Source organism: Panthera leo, chromosome E2 (assembly GCF_018350215.1).
Source record: "Panthera leo isolate Ple1 chromosome E2, P.leo_Ple1_pat1.1, whole genome shotgun sequence".
NCBI classification, from domain to species: domain Eukaryota; kingdom Metazoa; phylum Chordata; class Mammalia; order Carnivora; family Felidae; genus Panthera; species Panthera leo.
Window position 1 is genome coordinate 43,627,751 of NC_056693.1, and position 25,599 is coordinate 43,653,349.

At 47.0% G+C, this 25,599-nt stretch overlaps 1 long non-coding RNA gene across 1 annotated transcript in view; it reads left to right on the top strand.

The window, feature by feature from the left end:
- Positions 1-25,599, top strand: part of LOC122209013 — a 62,984-nt gene that overhangs the window by 28,704 nt on the left and 8,681 nt on the right. The window contains exon 3 of the long non-coding RNA XR_006197402.1: positions 10,207-10,305. This is a non-coding gene — a long non-coding RNA (uncharacterized LOC122209013). The remainder of the gene's footprint in view (positions 1-10,206; positions 10,306-25,599) is intronic.

Here is a 25,599-nt window from a genome sequence, read left to right on the forward strand (position 1 = left end):
GTCCAAGGCTCGGTCTTGCAGAACCTCTTCCCCTGTGGCCTGAAACTGGTAATTAGGCCTCATCCCATTTCCGTCTTCATAGGTTTTCCACGGGACTTATCTCTCCACCTCGATTGTCAGCTCCTTCTGGACACAGACAGGTCTGTACCTTCCTCATTGCATCATAGCCCCTCAGCACCTGGTGTCATCCACACAGCACCGTATCTATATGGATTGCTTCAATTGGGTCTGAGTCTTGGCGGAATGGTGGGAGGTTTGCAGTGTATAGTTTTGTTATGAATTCTGGAAAGGAATTCTAAAACTCTGTGTGATGGTACAGAGGTGCATACCACTGTCCAGGCTGGAGACTTGGGGTTAATAGAAGCCAGTGTTCACCTCTGAAGGTGAGAGGGGTAAGAAGGTCCACATAAGACAACTCCTAAATTCAGAACCAGCCTTTAGACCACCCAGGAGTGCCCATGCCCACAGAAACTTCCCTGTTGCTTCACACACAAGGAGAGCATGTGGCTGGGAGGGTTACACAGCACAGGCATGAATGCTGTACATGCCAAGATCCAGGAGAATGTGCCCTGGTCTCCCAAGCTGTGCTTGGGAAGGGGGAAGTTGTTAGATGGGCACAGAGTTTCAGCTTTGTAAGATGTAAAGAAGTTTGGAGATGAATGGTGGTGATGGTTATGTAACAGTGTGAATGTACTTTAATGCCATGGAACTGGACACTTAAAAATGGCTAAGATGGGGGTGCCTGGGTGGCTTAGTCAATTAAGCGTCCAACTTTGGCTCAGGTCAGTGAGTTCAGGCTCCCACGGAGTCCGACTCTGCTGACAGCTCGGAGCCTGGAACCTTCTTCAGATTCTGTCTCCCTCTGTCTCTCTGCCCCTCTCCTACTTGTGCTCTGTCTCTCTCTCTTAAAATCAATATTAAAAAATTTTTTTTAAATGGCTAAGATGGTAAATTTTATGTTATGTGTATTTTACCACAACTGAAACAACAACAACAACAACAACAACAACAACAACAACAACCTTGAAAGCTAGCTAGCTTAATGCTTAAGGGCACGGGACCTCTGAGTCAGACAAACAAAGCCAGGTTTGCTGCTTTTATAGTTGGGCAACCTTGGGCAAGTTAGTTCATTTCTCAAAGCCTCAGTTTCCTCATCAATGAAACTGGGATGATGTTAACACCAACTTGTGGAGTAGCTTTGAGGAGTGAATGGAGGTATTGCTGCACCAGGCAGTTGTTAATGCGGTGTCTGAGTCTCTTGCCTCAGGGAGCCCAGCACTGCTGGGGGTTGTGGGAGAGGGCACCGGAAGGGGCAGGCTGTGAAGCCTGGTAGCGTTCAGATGTCTAAAGTGGACAAGTAGTGTGGGGGCTGTGTCAGGAGGCAGTGGGGGTCCCCTGGGGAGGGAGGGTGACTTTCCGCAGCCGTGTGGAGCAGGGAACAAAACCCGGCTCCATTACACACACACACACACACAATGTGATGTTGAATCCTTTATCCTATTTTGTGCTTTTTATTCTTCTTTTTTGTGCTTTTTATTCTTCTTTTTTGTGTTTCTCTTATGGACTGATTTTTTTTTTTTTTTTTTAGTATTATTACTGTCTTTTTTTCTCCTCTACTAATTAGAAGTTACACATTGTGTTTCTTTTTCTTTTTCCTTTTAGTGGTTACCTTGAAATTACCACATGTATACTTACCAAGGCCTAAAGTTAGCTAGTTACTTTACCTTCCTCTTTGGTAGTGCAGAACTTTAAAGCATCTTAACTCTGTTTTCCCCTTCATTATATGTTTTGTGCTTTAATTCTGTCTTGTTTTGCTATAACCTCACAAGACCTTGTAATTATCATTATAGTATAAGCCAACATTTGTTTAGTTTTACACACATATTTACTACTTTTTTGGCTCTTCACGTCTTCTTATATCTCAGATCTTCCATCTGGGATCATTTTCTTTCTGCCCAACATACATTCTTTACAATATCCTTTAATGAGAGTTCTCCGGTTACACATGCTCTCAGTTTTTGTTTGTCTGAAAATGTGTTTGCTTTGTGGTCATTCATGGAAGATGTTTTCCCTGGTTGAAGAATTCTGGGTTGTCTGGTCCCTTCCACCCCCAGCTTCTACTGTTGCCATTGACAAATGAGCTGTTGGTATATGGTATGCTACTTTTTCTTTGCTATTCTCTCTCTCTCTTCTCTGTCACTGTCTCTGTCTCTGTCTCTTATGTTTGTGTTCTGCAATTTACTATATGTGTTTCTTTATTTTCCTCTTCCTTTTTAAAATCCTGCTTGAATTTTCTTGGTATTCTTATCTCTGAATGGCACCTCTTATCAGTTCTGAAAAATTCTAAGCCAGTATCTCTTCAAGAATTGCCTCTCTCCAGGGGCGCCTGGGTGGCTCAGTTGGTTAAGCTTCTGACTTCCACTCAGGTCATGATCTCCTGACCTGTGAGTTTGAGCCCTGCATCTGGCTCTGTGCTGATGGCTCATAGCCTGGATCCTGCTTTGGATTCTGTGTCTCCCTCTCCCTCTGCCCCTTCCCTGCTCACACTCTGTCTCTCTCTCTCAAAAATAAATAAACATTTTTTAAAAATTAAAAAAAAAAAAAAAAAAAAGAATCGCCTCTCCAGTCTCTCTCTCCTTCTAGAGGAGAATCTTAGGCCATTCTTTTCCATGTCTCTGAGCCCTTCCTCTGTATTTTTTTCTTTTTTTAAATGCAAATGTTTATAGCAACATGCTTCTTAATAGCCAAAAAGTAGAAACAACCCAAATGTCCATCAACAGATGAATGGACAAATAAAAATGGCATATCCACACAATGCAACATTACCCAGCCATTGAAGGAATGAAGTATGGCTACAGCTACAACAGGGATCAACTCTGAAAACTCTATGCCAAGTGAAAGAAACCAGACACAAAAGGCCACTTATTGTATGACTCCATTTATATGAAATATCCAGAATAGGCAAGTCCACAGAGACAATAGACCTGCAGGGTCTGGGGGTAGGAGAGAATGGGGAGTGATTATTAATGGTATGGAGTTTCTTTTTCAGGTAATGAAAATATTCTAAAATTAGGTAGTGGTGGTGGTTGCATAACTCTGTTAATACACTAAAGACTACTAAATTATATATTTTATTTATTTAATTTTTTAAAAATGTTTATTTATTTTTGAGAGAGAGATAGAGTGCAAGTGCGGAAGGGGCAGAGAGAGAGGGAGACACAAGAATCCGAAGCAGGCTCCAGGCTCTGAGCTGTCAGCATAGAGATACGGGGCTCCAACCCATGAACCGTGAGATCATGACCTGAGCCAAAGTCAGACACTTAACCAACTGAGCCACCCAGGTGCCTCTAAATTGTACATTTTAAAGGGATGAATTTTGCAGTATGTGGATTCCATATTTTCTGTCTTTTGGTCTCTCTCTGCTCATTCCTCTTGCTTTCTTTCTCATCCATCTGCCAGTTTGCAAATGGCCCCTTTAGCTAAATCTAATCTTCCACTGCATTTTAAAATTACAGTTATAATATTTTCGTTTCTGGAAGTTCTGTTTGCTTCTTTCTCAGATCTGTTAGGTCATTCTTTATAATTTCCTATTTTTTGCAGATATTTCCAAACTTGTCCTCTATTTCATTAAACATATTAAATATGGTTGGTTTATAATCTGTGCTTGGCAATCCTGTCATTTGAAGGTGTAGGTTCATGTGGGCTATGTGCTGTCTCTTCTGGTTCTTGTTCATTGTTTCCTCGTGTGCTTGGTTATTTCTAGCTTGTGTACCACTCAGTATATTGGAAAATTTATTAGTGGGTATTTGTTGAGGCTTAGGATGAAGATGCCTTCCCCCAGGTAAGATTTACACATCCTTCTGCCAGGTGCCCCACAGTATTAGCAGTGCAGGAGTACTTTGAACTAAATTCATGACTTTGGGTTTTTTGAACCATCCCAATGATGTGAATTTGGGCTGCTACTCTGTGTGAAAGTCAGCTGATGGTGTAACTTCTCAGGAACAGCCCCTTCCCCTTCTTTTTCATTCTCTGGGTACCAGTTTAATCTGGGAGTGTCTTTTGGTAGATTCCTTACTTGGGTCAGGTCCTGAGTTTTGACATTTATCCACATTGCCCCTCAAGGCCATTAAAATTGATATTCAGATATGCCTATATTAGCAGAGAGCCAGAAGGACTTCAGTTTTCCTCACTTCTCTAGGTTTTTGCCTCTCCTTCCATTTTGACCATATTCTTTTTTCTTTCTCCAGTTCTTCATTGTTCTCAAGAAGGCATTTTTCATGTTTCAGCCAGCAGTTTTTGTTATTTTCAGCAACTATATTTCCTAAAACAGAAGTTGGCAGATCTTCTCATGCTATTTGACCTTACATAAGTCACTTCACTTCTCAGGAGAGGCGCCTGACCAGCAGCTCTAGTGCTGGGGAGCATGAAGAGCCTCTCAGGAAGTCTGGACCATGGCCTCAGTAGTATCTCTGGAAGTGCCATTAGGCCTATTAGGGTATTGGACTGCAGATGGTTTGGGGTGCCTTGGCTTACGAGCTGAACTTCTGGGAAAATCACTCCCCCTGGGTCTAGAAGGCTACTGGTGAGTGTCCCTTCCCAGAGGAACCGGCTTCCTGGGGCCAGGAGGCCAGGAGTGTCCATCCCCATCATGGGAAGCTGCAACAAGAGACTCCCCTGGGGGCTAAGCAGGCTCTTCCTAGAGTCAATTCTGACCTTTCTTCCCACTCCATTACAGCCCCCCACCTGGCCACCCCTGCCAGCCCAGCTCACAACAGTTCTCCCTGACACCAGAGGGTTTTCTGTTTCCAAGGTCACAGACCTGTTTTCTGTGGATAACGTTTTCTTCTTCTTCTTTTTTTTTTTTTATAATTCTTTTTAATGTTTATTTATTTTTGAGAGACAGAGAGAGAGACAGAGCTTGAGCAGGGGAGTGGCAGAGAGAGAGGGAGGCACAGAGTCTGAAGCAGTCGTCAGGCTCCGAGCTGCCTGCACAGAGCCTGATGTGGGGCTTGAACCCACAAACAGTGAGATCATGACCCAAGCTGAAGTCATACGCTTAACTGACTGAGCCACCCAGAAGCCCCAATAACATTTTCTTCTTAATAAGAGCTCCCAAAAGGGGCGCCTGGGTGGCTCAGTTGGTTGAGCATATGACTCTTCATTTTGGCTCAAGTTGTGATCCCAGGGTCATGGGATCAAACCCCACGTCGAGCCCTATGTCAGGCTCTGTTCTGAGTGTGGAGCCTGCTTAAGACACTCTCTCTCTCTCTCTCTCTCTCTCTCTGTCTCTCTCCCTCTCCCTCTCCCTCAGCCCCTCTCCCTCACTCGCATGCACTCTCTCTCTCTAAAAAAATAATAATAATAAAAATTAGAAAAAATAAGAGCTACCAAAACTCAGATGACACTGCAGTATCCTGTCCCTTCAGACCATTTGGTGTTGGTTAGGGAACCCCCTGTCCTTTCCTGAGCTTAACCTCAGTCATTCCTGTCTCTATGGCCCTTATATCAGTTCCCTGGGAGGTGAGGTCTGGACACGTCCACTCTGACAATGTGTATTGCACGGTCCCTGCCTAGAGAGACCTTTCTAGATTTCCATCGGGTGGGGTAGAGAGCAGTTTGGAAATCATTGCACTGGCTATAGAGCAGCCCAGGTCTGGAAGAAAGAGCAGTTCTATGATCCAAAATCATTATAGACTACATTGTATAATGCAACCACTTTCTTATCAAATGCGGCACTTTATGCCGTTTTACTCATATGAATGTATAAAATAGACAGCTCTTTAAATAAGCTCAAACAGCTTAAAAAAAAAAAAAAAAGAAGGTGCATGCCCTTACAAAATAGAATATGAGATTCAAATGCAGATAAAATACATCAATTAAGGAGCCCTAGTCAGTCCCTGGACTGCCGCAGTTTATACCCTTTAGAGAAAACAACTGTTCTCCAAAGGTTCAGCTACATCCTAATTATCCAGTGGGGAATCGGTGTGTCTTTGGAAGAAAACATTAACAAGGGCTTTTAGCATTAGCTATCTCCAAGAAATTCTCTGCAGAGACAGAGGGAGGAGAATTAGGCCAGTGCCAGACTCAGGCGCACATTCCTGTATCAAGAGGCCAATATTACTGCATCTTTTTTTTTTTTTTTTTTTTTAATTTGGGGAATTTCTCTGGAATTCTTTGAATAGCAAAGTTTGTACTTCTTTTAAGGCACATCTTATCTCATATCTTAAGACATTTCTCTCAGATTTGCTCATCTTGTTTTCTTGGCCTGGGCTTCCCTTTCACCCTTTATCCGTCTGGCAAACCTCTTTTTATTACTCGGAGACTGTTGAAACAGCCCCTCCCCACAAAGCCTTCCCTGACCCTTGACACTCCCGGTAGAAAGACCAGCTCATCTAATTCTGCTGGAGAGTGAGATATGAATGATAATGACATAATCCAGATGCTGTTCCCACTTTGCTCCCGCTACACCTGCTCTGGAACATCTTTGATCAGTTCATAGAGCACTCTGAATTGTGTTGTGTGGCCACTGTGCTGTGAGCCCTTTGCCCTTGCCCTCACTTTCGACATCCCTAAGCACTCTCACTGGACCTGGCTCTCAGGCTGTGAGGGTCAGTGAGTGTCTGAGTGCTGGCTGCAAGCCTCTATCTGGTAAGGTATTCATCTCTCTTCTTTGAGATACCTAGCACAGTGCTCCACATGCAGCAGGAACCTAAGAACATTTGTGGATTGAAAGAAAAGAAGTGAATTACAGACGCTTTGCCATCGAAGATGCCGAGGTGCCAAGAGTCTTAGCAACTTTTCTAAGCTAGAGTGTGTAGGCTTAAGAATGAGTTTGTAGGATCTCACTTTGGGATGCCAGCTTGACAAATTTTCAAACAATGTGACATTAGAAGGCCCATCTCCAAGAGAGGTGCCACAAGATACCTTCTAAGAGAGGCTGACCTTTAATGAGCCCTTTGGTGGGAAGCCTTACTTAACCAGCTTGGATGGGACCCAAGAGCAACAAGGTCATGGCTGGTTCTGCTCAAGAGTAAATAATGGGATCGGCCCCGGTGGTATCACTTGTATTTTGAAAGAAGAATTTCACTTATGATTATCTGCCTGTGGCATCAGAAAATAGTTTGATGATCATTGGACAAATGATGCATTTCTGACTTGGGCCCAGACTTGTTACCCCGGGGCAGTGCCTCTGGCTCTTGGCTGTCCCTCCTCCTGAGTATGCTCCAGTGGTGCAGGGACTTTCAGCCCCTGGCACACACATGTGTCTCTAGTTACCAATCTAGATGCTTGTGGGAATACCCATCATTGCTGGGTATTTATTCTCCCAGATTTGATCCCGAAGACTGATTTCCTCTGGGCCGACTGTACTAGTCCCTGGCACTGTTCCCTGATTGATCAGGAAGAGTGGGAGCTCTCTTCCACCTGTGTAGCCCAGCTCCTAATAGGTTACAGCTGAATGGGAATGCCAAGGCTGCAGGGCTAAATGGAGAAAGGGTTGCCCCCACACAGTCATCCAGTCAGAAGGCTGCGTAGGACCCCCGAACCCATGGAGGAAGAGGTGGCCAGGACTGCTGGGCAGTTACTCAAGTCATCAGGGCTCATGGGGTTCCTTTTGCAGTGTTTCTCTCTCTTACTGTGTCCAGGAGTCACTGAGGGGCCTGCCGCCCATTCCACCCCTCGGAGCTGTTAGCTGCAGATGGAGTCTCTGGTGCCATTTTTCACCAGGCCTGGGGAATGCAGGCAAACAAACAGTTGTTGGAATTTCCTGATGAGCCTTGGAGCAGAGTCCTCAGCTCCTTGTGTGGGGAGTAAGGGGGCCCACCTTACCCAACCCCACCCACCTGAGGCTCTGGCTGAGTCCTAATAGTATAATCTCTTCTCTTTATAGGGAAGCAGTCTGCCTCTCCTTGGAGGCTGTGCCTTCTGCCCTTCCTGTCTCTTCCCACCTCTTAGCTCCTGTTCTTCTGAATCTCTCATGCCCCACCCCATGCTGACCCACCCCGCTTTCTTGGGCATATTAAATTCACTGAATAAAGCCTCACGGATGCTCATGGGCCTGGCACAGACAGAACAGGGATGTATGTGATGCTGTCGCTAGCCTCAAGGAGCCCATAGTCTGCTGGGATGAACGGATGCTAACAGCAAATTGTGTACCTGGACTGTGGAGTACAGAGGAAGTTGCTGTTCACAGTGACCTGCTAGGGCTGGGAAGGCTTCTGTGGAGAGGGCACTACTGAGCAGGGCCTTGACAGTGGAGTAGGAGTTTTCTGGGTGGTTGAGGCAGGAGACAGCCCTGCTGGCAGTGGGCACAGCGCGCACAAGTGTAGAATAGCATGGTACATTCAGGGAGCCACAACTGATTCATTGCCACACAAGAGAGATACAAGAGATGAGGCTGGAAAGGGTGACCAGGCTGCTAGAAAGGACTTGCAGACTGAGCTGGGTGCTTCTTATATCCTGAGGGCAACAGAAGACCACAATGGGGATACAGGGAGACTCTGCCCTTTCTTCTTCTTCTTTTTAAATAGCTTTATTGTTATAATTAATGTATATAAACTTTATTAAGATATATTAATATATATGAACTGAACATACTTCAAGTACACAATATAGTGAGTTTTAACACATGTGACCACCTGTAATACCATAACCACAATCAACATAATGAGTATATCCATCACTCCCAAAAGTTTCCTCATGTCCCTTTGTCATCCCTCCCTCCCATCCCCACTCTCTGTAGTCAACCACCCATCTGTTGCCCTGTCACTGTAGATTAGTTTGCATTGTCTGAAATTTACATAAATGAACTCATCTAGTATGTAATATTTTTATTTGTTCTTCTTATCAGTCAGCATAATTGTTTTGAGATTCATCCATATTGTATATATTAACAGTTAATTTCTTTTCATTGCTAAGTAGTATTCTATTGCATGAATGATACAACAATTTGGCTATCTCTTTACCTATCAATGGACATTTGGGTTGTTTCCACTTTCAGGCTACTACAAATTAAGTTGCTATGGATATTTGTGTACAAGTGTTTGTGTGAATATGTGCTTTTATTTCTCTTGAGTAAATCTCTAGGAATGAAATGGTCATGTCATATGACAGATGTATGGGTTTTTTTTCATATTTTTCTTTTATTTTTCTACCTGAGTACTTCTACCTTTGAAAACCTCAATCTTGTGTGTGTGTGCGTGCACATGCACGCATTTATTTTATTTTATTTTATTTTATTTTATTTTATTTTATTTCATTTCATTTCATTTCATTTTATTTTTTAAATTTACATCCAAATTAGTTAGAATATAGTGCAACAATGATTTCAGGAGTAGATTCCTCAGTGCCCCTTACCCATTTAGCCCATCCCCCCTCCCAACCCCTCCAGTAACCCTCTGTTTGTTCTCCATATTTAAGAGTCTCTTATGTTTTGTCCCCCGCCCTGTTTTTATATTATTTTTGTTTCCCTTCCCTTATGTTCATCTGTTTTGTCTCTTAAAGTCCTCATATGAGTGAAGTCATATGATATTTGTCTTTCTCTGACTGATTAATTTCACTTAGCATGATACCCTCCAGTTCCATCCATGTAGTTGCAAATAGCAAGATTTCATTCTTTTTGATTGCCGAGTAATACTCCATTGTATATATGTACCACATTTTCTTTATCCATTCATCCATTGATGGACATTTGGGCTCTTTCCATACTTTGGCTATTGTTGATAGTGCTGCTATAAACATTGGGGTGCATGTGTCCCTTTGAAACAGCACACCTGCATCCCTTGGGTAAATACCTAGTAGTGCAATTGGTGGGTCATAGGGTAGTTCTATTTTTAGTTTTTTGAGGAACCTCCATACTGTTTTCCAGAGTGGCTGCACCAGCTTGTATTCCCATGACAGATATATGTTTAACTTTTATTTTACTTAAATTTTTAAAAAATGTTTATTTATTTTTGAGAGACAGAGACAGAGCGTGAGCAGGGGAGGGGCAGAGAGAGGGAGACAAAGCATCTGAAGCAGGGTCCAGGCTCCGAGCCGTCTGCACAGAGCACATTGTGGGGCTCGAACCCACAGAACTGTGAGATCATGATCTGAGCTGAAGTCAGCGCTCAACCAACTGAGCCACCCAGGTGCCCCATGTTTAACTTTTAAAGAAATTACCAACTGTGTTTTATATTCCCATACATATCTTTTTCTGACTGCCTACAGACTGCAGGATGAACCTTCAAAACTGAGTCTCCTTTGGATTTGCCCAGCTAGTGACTACAACTGAAGCCCTGAGACATGCACTCCTTGGGACCAGGAAAGGTAAGAAGGGCATCCTGAAAATCCTTCCTGAAGATGATAAGACTTGGCATCATTTTGAGAGGCTTATTTGTCATTGATACTGCCCCAGGAGCTGGGGGAATTGAGTGGCACCTGAGGGTAATGAACTAAGGACACCTCTGGCTCAGAACTTGAGAAAATCCCTCTGGACCCAAAGAGGCCACAAGCCCACAGATTAAAGCCCAAATTCTACAGAAATGAATTTTTGTATAAATAAATGATTTTAGCTTATGTTGGATTGGGGCCCCAACCACTTGTGGGAGTGGCCGTGGTCTCTGGGTCAGAGCCCTGTTCTAGGGAGGTGGCATCCCAGCCACACTGTTCTAGGAAGAGCCATAAAACTGAGGGTTCCAGAGCTCTGCAGACCTCCCAGGTGAAGGTTGCTAATCTAGGTACATTCCCCACAGATATGAGCTGCGGAGCAGTATCAAAGAGTAGAGAGCAAGACCAAGTCTGTGTCCTTCTGGCCACTGCTGGGGCCTGGCTTTTTTTTGGATGCTTATGTCTGTAGGGTGTGAGCCCTGCCAGAGTTTTGAGTGTGCTGTTCATTCATTCACATTCATTACTGCCTCTTTGGAAGTAGAGATGACTGAGGCAAGTTGGGGTCACGTTGTGAAATCTTCCAGTCTCTGCCAGACTTTTGGATGGATTTTATGGAAGGGGCATAACCTGGTGATTATATCAGCCTTACGTTTTAGAAAGGGACCCTGGCAGCCAGTGTGGAGGATGGATTTGAGTGTGGCAGACCTCAGGTAGGGAGGTCATTAGGAAGAGGTAAGGGAAGATCTGAGTAGGCAGTGGCGGTGGGAGGACAAGGAACTTGGGACCAATGTGTGGTTGAGAAAGAGAAGAGTCAACACCACCTCACGGCTGTTAGCTCTCTTCTCTCATGACTTTAGTGACATTGCTGTCTCCCAGTTCCCACCAACCACGGACTGCATGAATAATAAATAAGCAGAGGGATGTTTGGAAGGATAGCGTGATGGCTTTGGGGCTCAGGAGTGAGCCAAGACATACATCTCTCCACACATGTTTCCATCACCTCCTGCCTGAGCAGCCATCCTTCAGTGAGGTGAAGATGGGGACTTCAGGTGTCCTCCTGGTCCAGCAGGATGTCACTGACTCATGGCTGACAGCTTTCAGCATAGACTGACTCCTGGAGGCTCAGTTAGTCACCTGGGAAACAAGGGCACTGCAGTCCCTTCTTGTCCTAGATTCCTAAATTAGTGAAGGATTCCCTGGAACCAAAGCTTTAAACCTCTAGGAAGGAAAGACCTCAGTTTCTCATGAAAACCCCATCCTTGGGGGTAGGAGGGGAGGGCAAGGCAAGCCAGATCCTGGTAGGAAGGTCAAAGGTCTCAGCTTGATGCCTGTTAAGGAGTTGGGTCACAGCCGTGATCGCTGAGTGTTAATGTCATGTGATCTTTGTCTGGTTAAGCACAGTGAGTACAGCACTGTCCAGACACATTTCTGTTGTTTTTTTTTAATGTTTATTTATTTATTTTGAGAGAGAGAGAGAGAGAGAGCATGCAAGTGGGAGAATGGCAGAGGGAGAGAAAGAGAGAGAGAATCCTAAGCAGGCCCCATGCTGTCAACACAGAGCATGATGTGGAACTCAATCCCACAACTGTGGGATCATGCCCTGAGTCAAAATCAAGAGTCAGATGCTCAGCTGACTGAGACACCCAGGTGCCCTGCTTTTCTGTGGTTTTTAATGGCTTCGTGAAAGCTCCATCCACAGGGGACCGCAGAATGGCATTCACCATAACCAGAGTTCATCCCCAAAATAGTGTGCAGGGGCAGAGGGGGAAGGATGGAGGGGCTGTGGGCACAGGCCACTGGACTTGCATGATGTGGAGGAAAGAGCACTGTTGACATGTAGGAAAAGCCTAGCATCCTGGGTTCCAATCCCCTGTGCCCCCTCCCCTGGGCGACCACAAGAGAGAATCACTCCACCTGTCTGAGCTGATCTGGACTCTGATCTCATGGTCTGCAAGTTGACATCTATGTCTGCATTCCCTCATCTTCAATCTGGGCCCCAAGAGGGTCGAGGTACCAGGTTTGAAAAGACAGATCATAGATGTTCACTCCTGCTTCTGCTCAGGCTGCAACTTGTTGGGAGTTGATGCCAAGTGTTGAAAGTGAGTGAATTGCTATATTTCTAAATCTGGGGCCCGGGCATTAGCTCTCAGCCTAGGTTCAGGGTTTTGATTTGGTCATGAGGAACATGATTGTGTGGTCATCTGCTTCTGGCCTGGGGGGTGCTCACAAACCTTTTGAATCACCTGGAATTTCACTCTTAGTGTTTCAGAGCTGGGAGAGCACCAAGTGGCTTCCCCTCAACCCTTTGCTGTGAGAGGAAATAGAAGCCCTGAGAAGGTGGAAGAGCAGCTGAGGCCGAGCAGCAGAAATGGCCAAGCTTGTCCACTTGGGCTCTGAGGGGGTCTGGGGGACCTCAGTGCTTGGTGTTCTGGGCTGCTGTACAGGAGGCACCCAGTGGTCATGGACTCGGAACAGCCTTGGCCCTGTTCCCTGCCCTGTGGCACCGCCAACAGGGCCCTCCTGCCCTTGTCTGTTGAACCTTTTAGAGAAGGGAGCCTGCCTGGTCATGCCTAGTTGGTGAATGTGACCTTCCTGTCCGCCAGGCTATATTGCAGCAATAATAGCAGCAGGAGGGGGGAAAGTGGTCCAGGTACAGACAATGGAGGTGAGGAACCCAAGGGTGGGGAGGGGACGGCAGAGGCCCAGTGCTAGAAGATAAGGCTTATGATGAGCTGGGTGGTGCCTGGCACACAGAGGAGGTAGCCTAGTTGTTGTTATTCTCAGTCCAGGGTACTCGCCTGGATTTGATGGTAAAAGTCAGAGCCAGGGACCAAATGGTGATGCCAGCCTGAGAAACCCTGGGAAGGAGGCCTGGTGATGAGGTGTTTGGCCCCAGGCCAGATGGTACAGGCTGGGCATCCCTGGACCCAGGGCATGGATTCCTGCCAGTGACTCAGAAACTTTGGAGCAGAGGGGCAACCTGTAAATCTCCATGGCTCTGCCAGGAGGCCTACCTGGGGCAGCTGTCTCAGGTGAGTGGGGAGGAATGCGGAAGGACTGGGTGGGCCATGGTCTGAGAAGAGAGGCCGTGATCTTTGTGCTATATTTGTGCCACAAACACTCCCCCAGGCCTCCTAGTGCCACCTGGGAGCTGCAGATGTGGGGTGTATAGTTCAAGTGGCATGAGTCACCTCCACCTCCTTCTTCTGGGCTTTTCTCTTTATCCTCCATGCCCTGCCTTTTCAAGAGAGAGGAGATGCCCCTGGCTGCTTGCTGCATGAGTGATGGAAAGGAAGGAGCAGGTGGCCACACAGAGGTCCCTCAGCTCCCAGGCCTTGCACCCACAAGCATGGGCGGGGGGAGGATGACCCAGGGCTCTAGCATATCTGGATTGGGGCATGGTGGGGGAAAGGAAGAGGCTGGATGAGCTTCTGACCCTGGGTTCTTGATGGTCACTGAGCACTTCCAGAGTTAAACCTCAGATCCTTCAGATGTGGACAGACACTACCCTTTCCCTCTCCCCTCATGCCCTTATATTCCCAGCAATGCTCTTACTCCTGGCTCTTTGCCCATCCTTTCCTCCTTCTTCCAAACCTTCCCTGCCCCCTGGCCCAGCTCAGTCCTCTTCCTAACCTGCTGCACCAGGCCTCGCAGACTTCCTGCCTTTATCTGTTCCCATCTGTACCAGTCTCAGATAGGGTAGGGAGCTGATGGAGGAGGCATCCAGGGAAGGAAGGCAGGAGGAGAGCAAGACACAGCCAGCTCATCTACAGCCAAGCAGGGGCCTGGAGTAGAGAGCTCCCAAGAAAGAAGGCCTGAGGGGGTAGTCATCTCTCTGAAATCTGTACCATCAGGGGTGAGGAACAGGGATAGACGAACAGTGGGAGCCCTGGTCGGAGGGCCAGGCCGATAGGGACAGGCAGACGCTTCACTGGGAGTACTAGTTGTGGCCATGGTCAGTGGAATATATAGCAAAATAGAGGAAAGGCAGACACCTGGGTCTGTGTCTCTCTGGATGGTGAGGCAAAGGCTGAGGTCCTACCACATGCAGTCTCCCTGGAGATTTGGTAGCAGGGGCCAGGCAGTAGAGCAGAGTGACAAATCTGATCATGAGTCACTAGAAATCCCATTTTGGGTGCAGAAGCAGACACGCACACCCCCATAAGCTCTACTTTTTAAATGGGACAGCACCTCTTTCTGGCAGTTTTAGAATGGCACTCACTGAAGGCAACCATAGGGCCTTTGGCATGGGCAGCTCCGCCCCATCCTTTACTCCTACTTCTCGTACCACAAGTGCATCTCTGCCTGAGCAAGGCCACTGTGGGTAGCTGGAGGTATTCTCAGCACCAGTGGTCACAGCCTGGCCAAAGTCATTACCCAGCCAACCAGCCCACACAGGTGAGGAACTCAGCATGCTGGGACTGCAGGCACCCACTTATTTTGAGCAAAATAGGGCTCCTGGCAGAGCCCTGAACATGCCATCTGCCCCTGAAAAGGCCTCATGGTGTCTTGGGTTCTCCCAGCACTCCAGGGAAGCAGTGTCTGGGCCTGAAGACCTGGCCAGCCACAGACCACACACTACAGGATTAACTAGCAATAACACACATCAATTTAACCTAAGGGAAGCTCACATTAAGGCCACAAGGAGATACCACCACACAACTATTAGATTGGTCAAAAGAAAAAAAAAATGATATCAAGTCCTGGTCAAGATGCAAAGCAACTGGAGCTCTTAAACATGGCTGGAGGAAATGCAAAAAGGTACAGCCACTTTGGAAAACACTTTGGCATTTTCTTATAAAGTTAAGCGTTCTCTTACCATATGACCCAGAAATCCCAATCCTACATATTTACCCAAGAGAAATGAACTTGCCCTTATACAAAAATCTGTATACAAACATTTATAGTGAACTTACTCCTAATTGCCCCAAACTGGAAATAACCCACATGTCCTTCAACCGGCAAGTAGATAAACAAACTGTGGTACATCCATACGGTGGGATATTCCTTGGCAATAAAAAGGAAATCAAACTTTCAAATGTATGATATGATATGAGTAAAAATAGGGATCAATCCCAAGTGTGTTGTGCTAAGTGAAAGAAGCCAGACTCAAAAGGCTCTATGATGTTATTCCACTTATATTTTGGAAAAAGCAAACCTACAGGGACAGCAAAGAGATCAGGCACTGCCAGGGGTGGAGGTGGGAGTGGGGGTAGAGAGGCTCGACTACAAAAGAGCACCGGGGAACCCTCTGCGGTGATGGAAATATTTTCTGTGTTGGTTGTGGTAGTGATTATACCACCGTGCATTTATCAAAACTCCTAGAACTGTACACTACAAAGGGTGGATTTTACGGTCTATAAATAATACTACATTCAACCTGATTTAAAACACACACACGCATACATTAATCACAGCCACTGTTTCTGAGCACCTACTAGGCCCTGTGCCAGGGGCTCTGAGTGTTTTCTCATCCATCCACTCATTTGCTCGCTCATTCAGCAAGCATTTATTGATGCCTCCACAAGGTGCACAATGTCTAATTACTCCTCTCTAACGCCTTCAAGCCCCATGGCTCCCTAAGTCGTATAGAGAAACTGGCAGGAAGATGTGGTGAGAGCCCAACCCTGGGGGCCTGCAGGCGAGCTTGAAGGTTCTCTGTGGGTACATTTTCATGAGGAGAGGAATTCCTAGCTTTGTCACCCTCACAAGGGATTCTGCAACTCATAAAAGAGAGACCAAGGTGAGGAACAAATCATAAGGACCTGGGAAGGGTTTGCTCTCTCTCTGAGGTGCTGATCTTGCACAAGCTGGCCAGGCCATGCCCCTCACAGCTCTGAACATGGAGCTGAGCTGAGGCAGAGTTGTTGGGGCTCTGGGCTCACTTAGGTACACAGTTTTATTGCTGGGTGGCTGGTTCTCTGCTTGGGAACTATCTGTGTCTGCCCAGCTCAGATAGGAGTAACACTTGCTTCTCTGGTAAGAATCCGAATGTGGGAACCCCCTGGATAAACCCAGCACGTGAGGTATACAGTCACAGGAACACTGTATAGCAGCAATAAAAATGAGCAAACCAGAGCTGCACATGTCCACATGGATCGATCTCAAAAATACCATGTGGAGTGGAGAACAGATGACAAGCTAGACAATATATGACACCATTGAAGTTTTTGTTTAGTAGTTGGACACCTTGTATTTATATGTGCAGATTCTTCAAAAATATCAAATTACATTTAAAAACACTTTTTAATTCTTTTCAGTTTTATTGAGATAATTGACAAACAGTACTGTATAAGTTTAAAGTATACAGCAGGACTCACATATATTGTGAAATGATTACCACAGTGAGTTCTCATATAGATACCAAAAATTTTTTTTCTTTGTGATGAGAATTTTTACAATCAACTCTCTTAGAAACTTTCAAATATCTCATATGGCGGCGTTAACTATACTTATCATGTACATTAAGTATGTTTTAAAGACACAAAATAGTACCATATATTGTTATGATTATAAACTTAGAAATATAAAAACATGAACAAGAAAGATGAATACTAACTTCAGAACTGAATTAGCTCTAGGGAAGGCATTACAAAAAACCAAAAAACCAAATATGGCAAAAGGCTAGCAAATAGATTTAACAAATCTGAGATTTAGGACTTAAATCACAGGGGTGTGTTGCATATTGTTTTCTGTACTTTTGGTTGAAATGTTTCATAATTAAAAAAAATACAAGCCAGAATGAACTTTGAAAACAGTATGCTCAGTAAAATAAGCCAGACACAAAAGAACATAGGGAGGGGCAGAAAGAGGGGGACAGAGGATCCCAAGCAGGCTCTGCACTGGCAGCAGAGAGCCCAGTGCAGGGCTTGAACTTGTGAACCACGAGATCATGACTTGAGCTGAAGTCAGACACTTAACCAACTGAGCCACTCAGGTGCCCAATAAATAAACATTAAAAAGAAATCCAGAATAGGCAAATCTATAGAGACAAAAAGTAGATTAGTGGTTGCCTAGGGCTGAGGAGGATGCCAGGAAAATGAGAGGTCATGGGTAAGGAGTGCGGGGTTTCTTTTTGTGGTAATGAAATGTGATGATGAAATGTTCTCAAATTGCTTGTGGTCATGGATGCACAACTCTGCGAACATACTAGAAGGCATTAAATTGAATGCTTTAAATGGATGGAGTTTATATCCCAATTAATCTGCTTTAAAAAAACATAAAAAGCCAAAAGAAGGAAAATCCTTTCTGTGTCAGCTACTCTAATAGAAGCCGAGGTCTGTGTGCTCTGACATGAGTTTCTTAGAGTCATCAGGAACCTTAGAACCTCCCCCACCACACCACCCACTAACATGAGGAGGGAACCCTGTTGGCCTGGCTCCCTGGGCGAGAGCTATTGCCACATCCATGGGGTTCTAAAAAGGAAGCGGAGTCATAGCCTCTACAGAATGAGGTTAATGAGAATCTGTTCCAGACTCCAGGGGTTCTGAGCCTTAATTAATACTCACTGTGAGGCTCTCTGTGATTGTGAAATCAGAGGTTCTGTAAATCTATACGGCAGTGGCCTTATTAGTACCAGCACATTACTCCAGAGAAAGAAGCCAGCCTTCTTATCACTGACTTAGCTCCCTGGAAAGGCTGGGCCCCCAGTGTCCAGGCTAGGCTGAAGCTATCTCTCCTGCTCCCTTGTCTTGCTTTCTAGGCCACTCCTGGGGTCCGAGTGGTCTGGGCCAGTCTGGGGCTTCAGGGCATCCTTCTCCCTGCCCTGAGGACTGTGGCCAGGCTCCTGATGGACAAAGACATCTGATTTGCAGATCTGAGGAAGGAAACCAGATAGATTCCCCCACAGTACCCCACAGGTGATTTTCACCCAAGCCTAAAGAAAGGTAGAGTGTTTCCTTTTTTACAAATCTCAGGACTTTGTTGAGAGCTCCTGACATCTTCCCAGATGGCCATCCTTTCTGTATTACCCAGTCCCTGAGTCGGGGAACTGGTTCTGCCCTCTGCCCATAGCAGCCTGGGGGCATGGGACCATCCTATTTTGCCTTAGCTTGGGTGTTTACTGCCTGATGGCTCCTTCTTGGTCCCCTTAAACACCCTCCCCCAGCAGGACTCTGTGTGGCATAGCCTCTTTCCTCCTTTGTTTTGGCACTGTCCCTCAAGATAAATCCTGTCAGACCACATCATCCTTTGGGCCCCTCACAAGAGAGCACCTCACACCAGCCTGTTTATGCTAGACATCTTGATGCCATGCAGAACCATCCCCACCTGGCAGAGCCTTGTTGCCTTGGATTCTGTGAACTCGTTTGTAACCTCTGGGATGGTTCTCTGGCCAAAGCAGCGGAGGTAGATGGAGGCATGGGCTGGGAGCCAGTATCTATGGCCCTAGATGCTCTCAGCTCTGGGGCTGGTGATCCTTGACTTTAAAGACCTTGGAGGTCTATGAACTTAAAGATCTGCAGCCCAGGTTACCTCCCTCAACCCAGGACACTCATAGCCCCCAATGCCTGCTGACCTTGGGGCTTGTGACCCTGGGCCAGCCTCTAGTATGTATGTGGACCTAGTATGTGGATCTAGTATGTGGACCTCTCTAACTGACCCCTTCAATGAGTACCTGTTAAGACCTGGCACATGGGGTGCCTGGCTGGCTCAGTTATTAGAGCAGCATGCAAATCTTAATCTTGAGGTTATGAGTTCGAGCCCCAAGTTGGGCACTGAGTTTAATTTTTAAAAATTAAAAATAAACAAAAACCTGTTAACAACAACAAAAAGACCTGGCACAGCCTTGCCCCACGTTAGATTTTGTTTCCGGGGATTAATCCTTGCTCTTCACATTTCCCCCGGGAATGTTACAACCTGATGGATGCAACTTGTCACTCCTGCTGGGTAGCTCTGAAGATCCTGAACATCATCCTCCATGTCAGCAGCCCCTCCCTTCCACTCTCCCTACTGGCTTCCTGATGTACTCAGACATTGCCAGCATATTATTTATCTCTTTCCTTATCTAGGGCCTGTCAAACCAGATGCAACTGAGGCCAGAGACCCCCTCAGGGCTGATATAAGTCTCTTCCACAGCCTTCTCAGGGGAGCAGTGTAGTATCATGGTTAGATCTACAGGCACTGGAGATGGCTTCCTGGGTTCAAACCCTGTCTCCACCTTTTACCTGCTGTGTGGCCCTGGGAAAGTTGCTTAACCTCTCTGTGCATCATCTGTAAAATAAGGGACATCATAATACTACTGCACAGGGTTGTCGGGAGAAATAAATGAGATCGTTTATCGGCAGTGCTGGACCTGGCATTCAGTAAATACCCAAGGAAGGTCAGCTGTCAATGGTGCTAAACTTGCTTTTTCTGATTCTCCTTGAACATCCATGGTTCTTATTTAAGAATATGTACTTGCGGGGGGAGAAGAATATGTACTGGGAGGGCACCAGTCATCTTGCCCAAGCCAAGGTGACCCCTGTCCACAACCCGACCTCCTGCCTGCCCTTGACCTCCCACCCTAGCTGAGGGAATGCCACCCACATTAGATGGATGCTGAGGCTCCCTCCCCAAAAACTTGTCTGTATAGGTCACCCAGGAAGTGCCTCCCTAGCCCTACTGACTGCCTCACACCCCACCAAGCGGCTTGGACTCTGAGGGTCCAAGGTAGGACAGTCAGGCTGCTTAATGAGAGGGTACAGGCCTCTGTCTAATTAGACCATCCCAAGAGAGGCCAGTTTTCTCCTATTTATAGTTAAACTTCTCTGCCATTTTGATGCATCTCTAATTTGGGTACTCTTTTATTATGTTTTCTTTATGTCTTCTTCATGTGGATGAGTAGAAAAATAAATGGAAGGGAAAATTACAGTTTTGTGGTTTAGAAAAACCTGCCAGGGGAGATGGCAGGCTTTATGTTCACTGACTTGGTGGCATGTCTGGGGTGTCCTGAGGCGTCAGAACAAGACAAGACCTTTCCTGGGTGTGGTTATGGGGTGCTCATGAGGCAGGGTGCTGTAGGAACAGACTGGAGCTTGAATCCTGGCTTTGCCCTTGGGTAGGTCCTACGCCTCCAGGTCTCACCTGCTTTACCTTTAAAATGGGATTAAAGGCTGGCTCAGCTTCCCGGTGGGCTGGAATGCACAGTCCCCTTGGAGATGATAAAAGGCAGCTTAGCAGCAAGAGCAGGAAAGGTTGAGGCCCAATTCTGGCTTGCCCTAGGTGCCCAGGACTCCTGTCCCCATGCCTTTTGTGATCCACAGAACTGCTCCCCCTTCCCACTTTTCTGCTGTGACCCCTCTCCCAGAAAGCAGGGGAGCCCAGAGTGACCAGGCCAGGATGGGAAGCGGGGTCCTGTCTGGAATGGGGGCTGTTCTGCAGCCCCCCATGGAGAGGCAGGAGTTAACATGGTCACGGTGGGTCACAAAGTTGCAGCCACAGATCTCCCTGGCTCATGAGTCCATTTAGGAGGGTGGCCTGGCAGTTCTCACTATGGAGCAAGGCCTGACTTATTTTAAGCTGGGCGGAACAAAGGCCTCGGTGTCTCTGTGGTCTGTGGTCTGTGCACATGGCAAGGCTGTGGTGGGAAGGACACCAGTAGGCTTAGATCCCAGGTCCCCAGCTGACCTACTGTGGGTCAGCATGCCTGCGGGATGCCCATTCTCCACCCCAAAGGTCTGGCTTGACTCCCCTCAGACCAAGTGGACAGGGAAGGTCCATCCATAGGCTCCTGCCTGAGGCACTTGAGCAGGGCAAGGCAGATGCTAGGGGTTGACTGGATAGCCAGGGTCATGTCTGAGTCAGAGGGCGTGGCTGGGTCAAAGTCACTCAGCCCTGGTCTGTACCTAGGTCTTCAAGCAAAAGGATTTGGGACCATTTTGTGAGAAAGCTGGGGAAGGGATGCAGGCAGGGGAGAGCTGAGGAGGGGTGTGGGAGTAGTGAGTAGCTCTAAGCACACAGATATTATACTTGAGCCAGGTCACCTTGGTTCAAGCCCCAGCTTGGCCAGTTACCAGATATTGTATAACCTTGGGAAATTATTGAACTTCTTTGTTCCTCCACTTACCTGTTTATAAAATGGGGATGATGACAGTAACTTATACCAAGGGCCACTGAAATGGTTAAATGAGTTTAGTGTAAATCACTTAGAAATGTGCCTGACACTTGGGCAGTCCCCTATGGCCCAGCCCCGACCTGACCCTGCTCTGACCCTTTGTGAGTAGATGACAGTCAGTAACCTGTGACCCTCTCCTCTCATAAGGGGCAGGAAAGGAAGGACCTTGGCCTTCAGGCTGGCAGTGAGGCCAGGGCAGGCTGCCAGCTGCATAGCTCCACCTGGTTAGGGCAATAAGCTTGTGTAGGATTTGAGCCCTTCTCTCCCTGTAACTTCTCAGCCCAAGTTCCTCTGCTTAGGAAGGGACCTTGGCCAAGTTCTCAGTTTTGCTCCACAACCTTTGTCCTTATTGTTCTTCTCAGTGTGCACCATGTCTGGTGCCTGCCATGTTGGTCAGGACCCTCAGTGACTCTCTGGGACTTTGGCTTTTCCTCTCAGTGCCCCAGTGAGCGTGTACCTGGCTGCCTGTATCGACACACCCGATGTCCTTCATGTGAGGTGCTGCTCCCAACTGTCAGCAGACTCAGGATTGTGTAGGCCAGTGCCCCTGCCTTGGGACAGATTTGGATTCCAGTCCGGGCTGCTTCACTACCCAGATGTATGGCCTCCAACAAGTCACTGGGCTTCTCACTGGCCATGTAGGGATGATGATTTGTACCTCAAGGGTCATTTGAGGATTGGGTGAGAGAACAAATGGAAATACCCAGCCTGGGGCCTGGCATGCAGTAGCTACTGAGCTCGTCCCACAGGCTTCAGTGACTCATTGGGGTAGCAGGGGACCCTAGGACCAATATAGCATGCCCTCCCAGTTTCATTTCCTTAATTTCTCACCAGTCCACTGCCGTTTGCCAGCCCCACCATCTTTGTCCTTGTTCAGGCCTCTTCAGACCTCTCTTCTGACCCTCAGTCCATTCTCCACACTCAGAATGAACTTTAGCACACATGAATCAGATCATGGCCCTCTCTGCCTACAACCAGCCATGGCTTCCCTCTGTCCTCAGGGTAAGGTTCAGATTACTTGACCAAACCCATAAGACCAATGTGATCTGTCCCTGCCAGCTCCTCATCACTACTCTCCCAAATGCCCCTAGCATATTCCATATCCCACAAGTTGCATGGAGTGACTTGTCTCCTGGACATGCCTTGCACTTTCTGTCTCCAACTTTCATGCCGGCAAATTATGGAATGAGCTGGATTTGGCTTCTGAAAACCCCCTCTCCGTCAACTCTCTCTATTAGAAAAACTCAGGTAGACACAAAATCTTTTCCAGCCACCATTACATAACCGAATATATACCCTATTCAGACCTCTCCCTTCTGCAACATGGGAAGCCTGAAGTGGGGATAGCAGGTTACACTGTGCCTCTAATTTCTTTCCTGCTCCAGCTTATCTCCATTTGCTAGCTGCTATGTTGTCCATGTCTTTGGGGATGGACTAAGGTGGGAGAGTGAGGTGGGGAGAGGAGCACGAGGCCCCAAAGGGCTTCTTTCCACTGAATCTTGGATCTGACATTCTGGCTTTCTCCGTGGCACATGCATAACTTCTGGATCTTTCCCAGCTGGGCACTTTCGTGGGTTCCTCAAAGATCCTTCTCCTCCTGTCCCACTAGGAACTCCCAAACAGTTCTCTGGCATGGTGTTCACCTCCTCAAGTGGCTGCTTGTGGCCCACCACAGCCTCTCTCACTGCCTCCTCACCTGGAAGGATGCTCTCTTGGGCAGGATTCCTTTATGATGACCCCAGGCCAGGTCCTGCCTGCTGGCGGTTTGGGGTTGAGTGTGGAGCCTAGGCACCTATAAGCCACTGTGAGAAGTTTGGATGTTAGCACCATAAAAATGTGGAGAATCCCCCAGAAGGATTGTGCAGCAGTGGAGGGACATGATAGGTGTCTACTGTAATAGTCCAGGCAAAAGACTATGCTATTTTCCCTGGGATGGGAGCTGTGGAAGACAGGGGAGCTGGCTGGGATGGTGGTGGAGCTGACAGACAGGCTGCTGGTTTAGATGTGAGGGGCAATGAAAGGGGAAGAGTCCAGTGTTTTTGGATTGAGTAACTGGGTAAACACAGATGCTACTCATTGAGAGGGGGAAGTCTGGGGTGGAGCAGACTGAGAGGACCAGAAATCAGGGGTCATGCAGTGTTTGAAATGCTTGTCAGATATCAAGTAGAGCTGTCCAGGAGCCAGATAGATAAATGCAAAGCTTCCATGGATGCATATGGTGCCTTTGTGCAAATGAGAGAAGGACATCCTTTCCTCCAGGCAAATGTAGCCTCCTACCGGGGCATGTGGCTTGGTGAGCAGAGCACAGCTGGACCTCAGCTCCATCAGTCCCCTTGGCCATGCACCCTCGTGCCCAAACAAACTATACAACTCTGCATGGTAGCCTGGATGTGCTAGTCTGGAGCTCAGGGGGGTATCTGGGACTGGGGAAGAGCCATTAGCTTGTAGGATGCTTATTTGGAGGCTGTGTGGGTTAGTGGCTCCCCGGCCAAAATAGGGAGGAAGGACCAGGGATGTGGAAAGGTGTGGGCTGAGAGCCCTCCCTTTCCAGGGCTAGACTTTTCCTTCACTTCCTGCAGATGAAAACCCCCTGATTCTCTGCAGGGCTGAGTAGCTGTGAGCCCCTCAGTTCTGCCTTCTCTAAGTTCATCCTGAGGAGTGGGTGACACAAAGGTGGGTCATGAGGAGGCCTCATTCTCTCTCTCCTTTCACTTTCCATCCTTAATGCAGGTATGTTAACTTCTGTCACCATGCTGATGATTGTAGTGCCCACAGATGGGCTCCATAGACAGGGTAAGCACCAAGCGGGGGGAATAACATTCAGAGTGCTCGTTGGAGCCCCACAGGAGGGGAGCAGGCATCGTCAACCAGGCCACAGAGACTGCAGTGGCTGAAGAAGCACGCAGCCAAGTGTTTGATAGAGGGGTGATTGGCTCAGACTGGTTGGGTTCAAAGTCCAGGGCCAATTCTTATCACGTGGGTGACCTCAGCTATAATAAAGTATCTATCTCATAAGGCTATGGTGAGAAATGAATGAGTTCTCTCACATAAAGTACTTCAATACCCAGTGAGTATTAGCGTATATGGTGTGTATGAACCAGTGGAGTATGTATATATGTGTGTATGAGGAAAGCCCTTCCTAGTGGAGTCCCTAACCCCCTGCTAGTTGCTGACCAAAGCAGGCAGCAGAGGAAGTGGCCTTGCTGAGCTGGTCAAGCTTAGAGCTGTTTTCTGCCTTTTCAAATTGGGTTCCTCAAGGGATCACATCCCCAGAACCTTGTGGAGGTCAAGCTTGAGTCACAGCAGCTGAACAGGGACTCTCCCCTTTGTAAACACTTCCAGGGAAGGTGATTTCACAACTCCTCAGGACCTGGTCCAGCATTGCTTAGCTCCCACCCTCTGTATGCTATCCTGGGGTGTGCCTGAGTCCTGATCTCATGGCTGGCACTTTCTTATCTTCAGCGTAGGAGGGAAGTAAACCCAGTGCAGGACCCTTTGTTGCACCACCCTATACCTTCTCTTCTCTTCAGCCTGTATGGGGTCCTGAAGAGTGCCTTAGAGTCTCTTTCCAGAAAAAATGTCTCCCAAATACATATGGTCAAAGGCCAAAATTTGCAAGATTCCCCATCTTTCAGGAAGTTATAATTTAGTGGTTAAACTGGTGGGCTCTGGAGTTGAATTTCCTGAGTCTCAGTGCTGCTTCTATTACCTACGGACTGTGAGACCTGAAGTCACATAGCATCTCTAAACCTCAACTTTCTTATCTGTAAAATGGAAGCAGCCACAGTGGCTCCCTCATGAGTTTCTAAGAGGATTAAATGTAGGGTAACCAACTCGTCGCTGTTTGGGACTTTCCCATTTTCACACTGGAAGTGTTGCTTCCAGAGAAACCCCTCAGTGCTTGACAAACTAGGACAATTGGGCCCCCTGGTAAATGACATAATGCCCAGAAAGCAACTAGCCCAGTGCAAGCAGTTCATCCAGGTTCCATTGCAGTCAGCTGATACTATTGGTATATTCCCTCATTAATCGATTTTTAAAAATATTTTTTAAAGTTTATTTATTTATTTTGAGAGGGAGACAGAGTGCAAGTAGGGTAAGGGCAGAGAAAGAGGGAGAGAGAGAAACCTAAGCAGGCTCCA